Below are 6,000 nucleotides of genomic sequence, written 5' to 3'. Positions count from 1 at the left end.
CTGAAGGATTCAGAGCCTGGTTTCACAAACAGCTGATTAATCTTAATGACTTGGTCGGTTGTCAGCCTGCTTCCTTTCTTTATCAAATTCTGCATATTGAGGGGGGTCAATTGCTTGGCAGTATGGAAGTGCAGCATCTCGTTAATACTCTCTGAGGTGATCTGGAACAAAACTAAGCCTGAGGGGCTAATGACAGCTCTTCGGCTTGGGTCATAGCATTCCTGGCAGCTGCATATCAACTCTGGCATAGGGTTTACCTGGGGGAGGTTATAGATTGGCAGGTTTGAGTCCCAGATTCCCAAAATGTCTGCTCCACTAAGATGCTGGGCTTTCAACTCATTTAGCATCTGAATATTGTATTTGGAGCCCATAAGAAACCAGTCCAGCATTTGGTAATCCATATCTCCCAGGGCTTTCCACTCCAATTCCTGGTGAGGGGCATTGAGGGGCTTGATGTTGAGAGCAATGGGAGTCTCCATGATCTTCTTCAAAGTTCAACAATTGTAGGTGGATGGTTTAATGGAAGCAACACAGAATAGAAGTGATTTCTTGTAAAAACAGTTTGTATCTCAGATACCAGAGGAGGAATTTACACAACAGCAGTTGAAATACTGTTTGTTTCAGGAGCAGGGCTTCTCTATGGTCTCACTATGTCCTCTTTTAGCGGGTGAATTGAGTTTAACAAGAAATTTGCCGGGAATACGCAGTGAATGTTGTTTTTGAGCGAAATTACAGGTATTAAGGCTCGGCTGGTGTTTTTGGACTTCACAGTTGCAAATGTGGATGTGCAGAGGGAAATGGCCGGTGAAAATATAATTTTTAAGGTCTCCTTAGCCCTCTGAGTAACTTTAATTTCAATAACAGGCGTATGGAGGGCAGCAAACGGTAAATACCTGTTAATTGACGAACAGAGGTCGCATAGGCGTGCACGGTTGGAGCTCTGGAGGTCGCCTTGGTTAACTGAGCAGGTTGGCGAAAATTTGGACGTAAACAGCCATGCAGAGCAGAAGTAGCGACAAGAGTAAAAAGTGAGAAAAACACGGTTTTTTGGGCTAATATGGACCTTTTTACCATTTTGGCGCTTTTTAGTGATGACGTCAGCATGACGTCATTGGTGGGTCAAGGTGAGGTGACGTCAGCTGATGTCATCGGGTGACGTGGCGGTAAGCTATTGGTCCATGGGGGCGATGAGGTGGCAGCCATGTCATCAGCGAGGTGGACCAATCAACGGCAAAAGGATAAGCAGAAATGACGTGGCGATATGACATAGGAGGGCAGCTGGCGGTCAGGACCGTAGCGGTTACGGTTAAGGCTTAGCCGCTACGGTCTCTCGGGGCGGTCTGGGTACGGCGCTGAAAGTGTCAGGCCTGGCTCCGAGAGCCCTTATTGTTTGACGCGTGGCCTGCCCGTGACGTGACGCAACGTCACTTTCTCGGGCGGTAAAGGACCACCATGGGGGCCGCTCCGATATTGCTGTGGATCGTCGGATCCTCCGGACCTGATCCGACGGTGGGCGGAGAAACAACGTGCTCGGAGTATATGCGCGGGCGGAAAACTTTGGGTTGTGGGTTTTTTTGATGGTTTTTCAATGTTTTCCATTTAAAACAAACTGCGCGCTAACCTTTTGGAAATGTGCCAGAGGCGGGCTTTTTAGACTTTGGGTAATTTTTGCAAAGGATTTTAAGGGTAAAAGAGGGTTTATAGGGGTTTTTTCAATGCAAATGGTGGTTTGAGGAGGAAGTTGGCTTGTGGCAAGGGGGAATGGGACGTGATAGGTTCACCAAGGTGACCAGAGGTCACTTTGGTTCCTTTTGAAGAACATATGGCTATAATGCCAAGGGGAGGAGTATTTATAGAATTTGGGGCTTTATACACCATAGTGTTAATATTATTAGGGGAAGGGTAAGATAGGGGAGCTATATAGTAGAATTAGAGGTTAATATGAATGAAAGGGGCAAATGAGGGGATCTTACTGAGTTTATCTGAAATTGATTTAGTTTTGAGAGTAGATCAAAATGAAAAGATCTTAGACAAGAAATGTGGCCTTTGTATGAACAAGAACCACCATAAAACCATGATCTCTCTCCATGAATCTCAGCTGAAAAGGGAATGTTAATAATGAAATGAAAGGGAAAGGGAGGTTAGTCATGCTCCTTGCTGCAATTTGATGGAATTAACCACTTTGTCCATTGATAGATTTTGCCTTGGCAATACATCTTTTGACATATGTGCAATGGTGAAAATGCCCTTTCTGCAACCACAACTACTTACCCAGCTATTTTCCTAGCATTTTTTGTTTCTCCATTGGAGGGTGCACTTGGACTTGCAAACCCTTACTTGCCTTTTCTTTTCTTTGGCTTTTTCTTTATTCTTTTCTATCTATTTCTACCCTTATCTCTTCCAAGGTCCCAGATTAGGCTGTTGGGATCCTTTTCTTCTCTACCTAAACTAGTTGTCTGCCAAGATTAAGCAGTTTGGACAGACTTCTTTCTCTAGTCTATAGCACAAAATTGAACTCATGGCATGATCCAGATTAAACTGTTGGATCATCCATCAAAATTTGAAATAAGGTCATCAATATTTGAAAACACTTTACACACCTCTTGTTCTCTAGGAAATATGGGATCTTTGTGATATCAAAGCAGAGCATATTTGGACTTTCCTTGGCCAATCATGAAATATGAAACCTATTGGTATAGGTATCCAACAGAAATTTTGAATAATTTAACACATATTCAACAGAGATTATCCTGATCATGTACTATTGCAGAATACATACACAATACATAAGCTCATCTACGTTGATCATCAATATAGCAGCATCAATAACAATAAAACATCAAGAGCATTCACACATTAACACAATATGTAACCCGGGGAAAGCATCTCGCTAAAAACCCCAACTATCTGTATATTAATGATTGAGACCATGTAACATTACAAAGTACAATGCTTATCACAAGAAATCTAGTACCAGCTCCACCTGTTACACACAATACAGCTAAGATTTGATCTCCAAATCTATTCCACTACTTGCCTCCCTCCACTGCTCAATACCTGCTCAAGAATGAGTGAGAATGGTTTACCAAACTCGTATTTCACCTCCAAAGAATCACTCACACTGTGTAAGACGTGAACTGAGGCTATAATACTGGGCAAATACATGAGCAAACTCATTGGCATACTCAATCCCTTGATTGTGCAAATCCTCATGCACAACTATAGTCACAACTGATAGCAATCTGATCCTCTAACACCTATCCCTGTTGAACTGAACATGCACTGACATGCAACTGAGTTAACTGATGTATTCTATAGTTGTATTATGAGTTAATAATTAGTTTAACAACTCATCATTAGTATATTTGCAATTAGACAAACTCAACTAGTTTAACCAAGTCAAACTGAACACAACTCCATCAAATCCACAATCAACTCCACCAAACTCAACTGATTGAGTTCTAACTGAAGTCATGCATGCAACAACTCAACTAACTCATAAGAAAAGCATACTTCCTTCGGACAGCTGCATGGGCCACATCTGTAGCTCAAACTGAAGTGCTCTAAGAGAATAAGATCAAGTTTATAGTCCAAATATTATTATGAGACAATAATATTTGACTTTTCTATTTTGGATAGCCAGTCTAAAAATAGACTTTGATCACTCCTGCTGTGATCACTCCTGCTGTGGTCACTCCTACTGTGATCACTCCTGCTGTGGTCACTCCTGCTGTGATCATCCCTGCTGTGGTCACTCCTGCTGTGATCATCCCTGCTGGGATCCAAAAATAGAACTTGTGCCATAATTTGCCTGCGGGCCCACTTAGTGAAGGCGACTCTTTTCACTAAGCTCCATCATCTTTTTGCAATCTCAACACTCCCTCTCAACAAGATATGGATTATCAGCAACCCCTATCCTGCCTCGGTGGTACTCGAATTTGCTCCTGGTGAGAACCTTCGTCAGAATATCAGCATCCTGATCCTCTGTTGGAATGTATGAAAGCAACATGATCCTCCGCTGCACACAATCTCTGATATGATGGTACCTAATGTCAATATGCTTAGATCTATCATGAAATACAGGATTAGCCGAGAGTTTAATGCAACTATGGTTATCACAGTAAATCACAGTAGGATCCAAATGAGAACCGAACAAACCAACCAGGATCTTCCTCATCCATATAGCCTCGCATGCAGCCAAACTTGCTGCCATATACTCGGCCTCCGCTGAACTGAGTGCCACGGATCTCTGCTTCCTGCTATACCAAGAAACTGTTGTCGATCCAATACTGAAACCCCTCCTGATGTCCTCTTTCCGTCCGTTGGGCTCCCTGCCCAATCTGCATCCATGAAGCCACATAGCTTCACCTCATCCTCCTGTCTGTACCACAAGCCATATCCCTATGTGCCTCTCAAATAACGCAATACATGCTTGCCCACCTTCCAGAAGAGCTTGGTAGGCTTAACCATAGCTTGTGAAAGCTGGTTAACTGCATAGCATATATCGGGTCGTGTATTAACCAAATACATCAGCGACCCCACCAACTGTCAATAAACAGTGGCATCCACTTCTTCTCCCGAAATGGCATCCTCCTTCCTCCAACGTCCAGGAAGAGGAGTATCAACAGGCTTGCAGCCGTGCATGTTGAACTTCTCCAGTATATCCCAAGCATACTTGCCCTGAGAAACAAACAGTCCACCACTGCGTTTCCATATTTCCAATCCTAGGAAATAGTGAAGGAGGCCCAAGTCCTTCATCTCAAACTCTGTAGCAAGATCCTTCTTACATGACAGTATCAATAGCTCATCACCTGTTAGAATAAAATCATCAACATATAGTACAATGATAAGCAACTTACCCTCCACCACAATCTGGTATAGGTTAGGATCCGCCTCGCTCTTGGAGAATCCAAGTCCTGTGAAATAGCTGTCTATCCGTGTGTACCAAGCACGTGGTGCTTCCTTCAACCCATACAGTGCTCTCTTGAGCCTGCACACATGCGACTCACTGCTGAAGACCTCAAAGCCTTCGGGTTGCTCAATGTACACCTCCTCCTCAATGACTCCATTGAGGAACGTAGTCTTCACATCCATCTAATTAATGTGCCATCCCATCTGCGTTGAGAGAGCAAGAATCGTCCGTATTGAAGAATACCTTGTGACAGGTGCAAAGGTCTCCTCATAATCGATCCCCTCTATTTGTGAAAAGCCTCGGGAAACAAATCTTTCCTTCTACTTCTCTACACTCCTGTCAGCTGCCTGCTTAACTTTGTAGATCCATCTCGAACCCACCACTGATTTCCCTTCCGGTCTAGGAACAATCTCCCATGCACTGTTTCTCACAATAGAATCATACTCTTCCACCATGGCATCTACCCATGCCGGATCCTCCATATCTTCCTCGAAAGAGGATGGCTCAGTCACAACACACTTGCTCATAAGAGCCATGTATCCAGTGTACCGATCAGGTGACTGTCTCTGCCTGCGTTGGGCTGTAGGTGGTCCTACAACTTTCTCTGCATCTTGAGCCAGTCGCTCAGCTTCTGTCAAGCGCTTTCGCCCTCTGATGGTTGGCGCTGCATGAGTGGTCTCTTCCACTCCATGAACCTCGTCCTGTGGCTGATCCACATCCTGAAGCTCATCCTTAGGAACTAATAGCTCCTCATCTGCATGTAAGTGTAGCTCCCTCTCAAGCGAACATTTCATGGCTTTCTCCTCCTGAAATTTTATATCTCGTCGCACAACCGTTTTACCACTGTTTGGAAAATACACACGATAGTTGTGAGGTGTATCAGTGTACCCCACAAATATCCCAACCTCTATGGTCGGCTCCAACTTCTTCCTGGCATCCTTCGTCACATGCATGTAAACGTTAGCACCAAAAATCCTCAAATGAGAAAGATCAGGCTTCTTACCAGAATAAGCCTCCTCGGGTGTACTCATGCCAAGTATCCTATGAGGACAACGGTTCTACACATAAACTGCTATATTGCATGCTTC

This window comes from Pinus tabuliformis, chromosome 4_1 (genome assembly GCF_031772625.1).
Source record: "Pinus tabuliformis cultivar Carrire ecotype Pingquan chromosome 4_1, CPIR1, whole genome shotgun sequence".
In the NCBI taxonomy this organism is placed as follows: Eukaryota; Viridiplantae; Streptophyta; class Pinopsida; order Pinales; family Pinaceae; genus Pinus; species Pinus tabuliformis.
The sequence above is the reverse complement of the archived record's forward strand: the minus strand, read 5'-3'. Positions refer to the sequence as shown.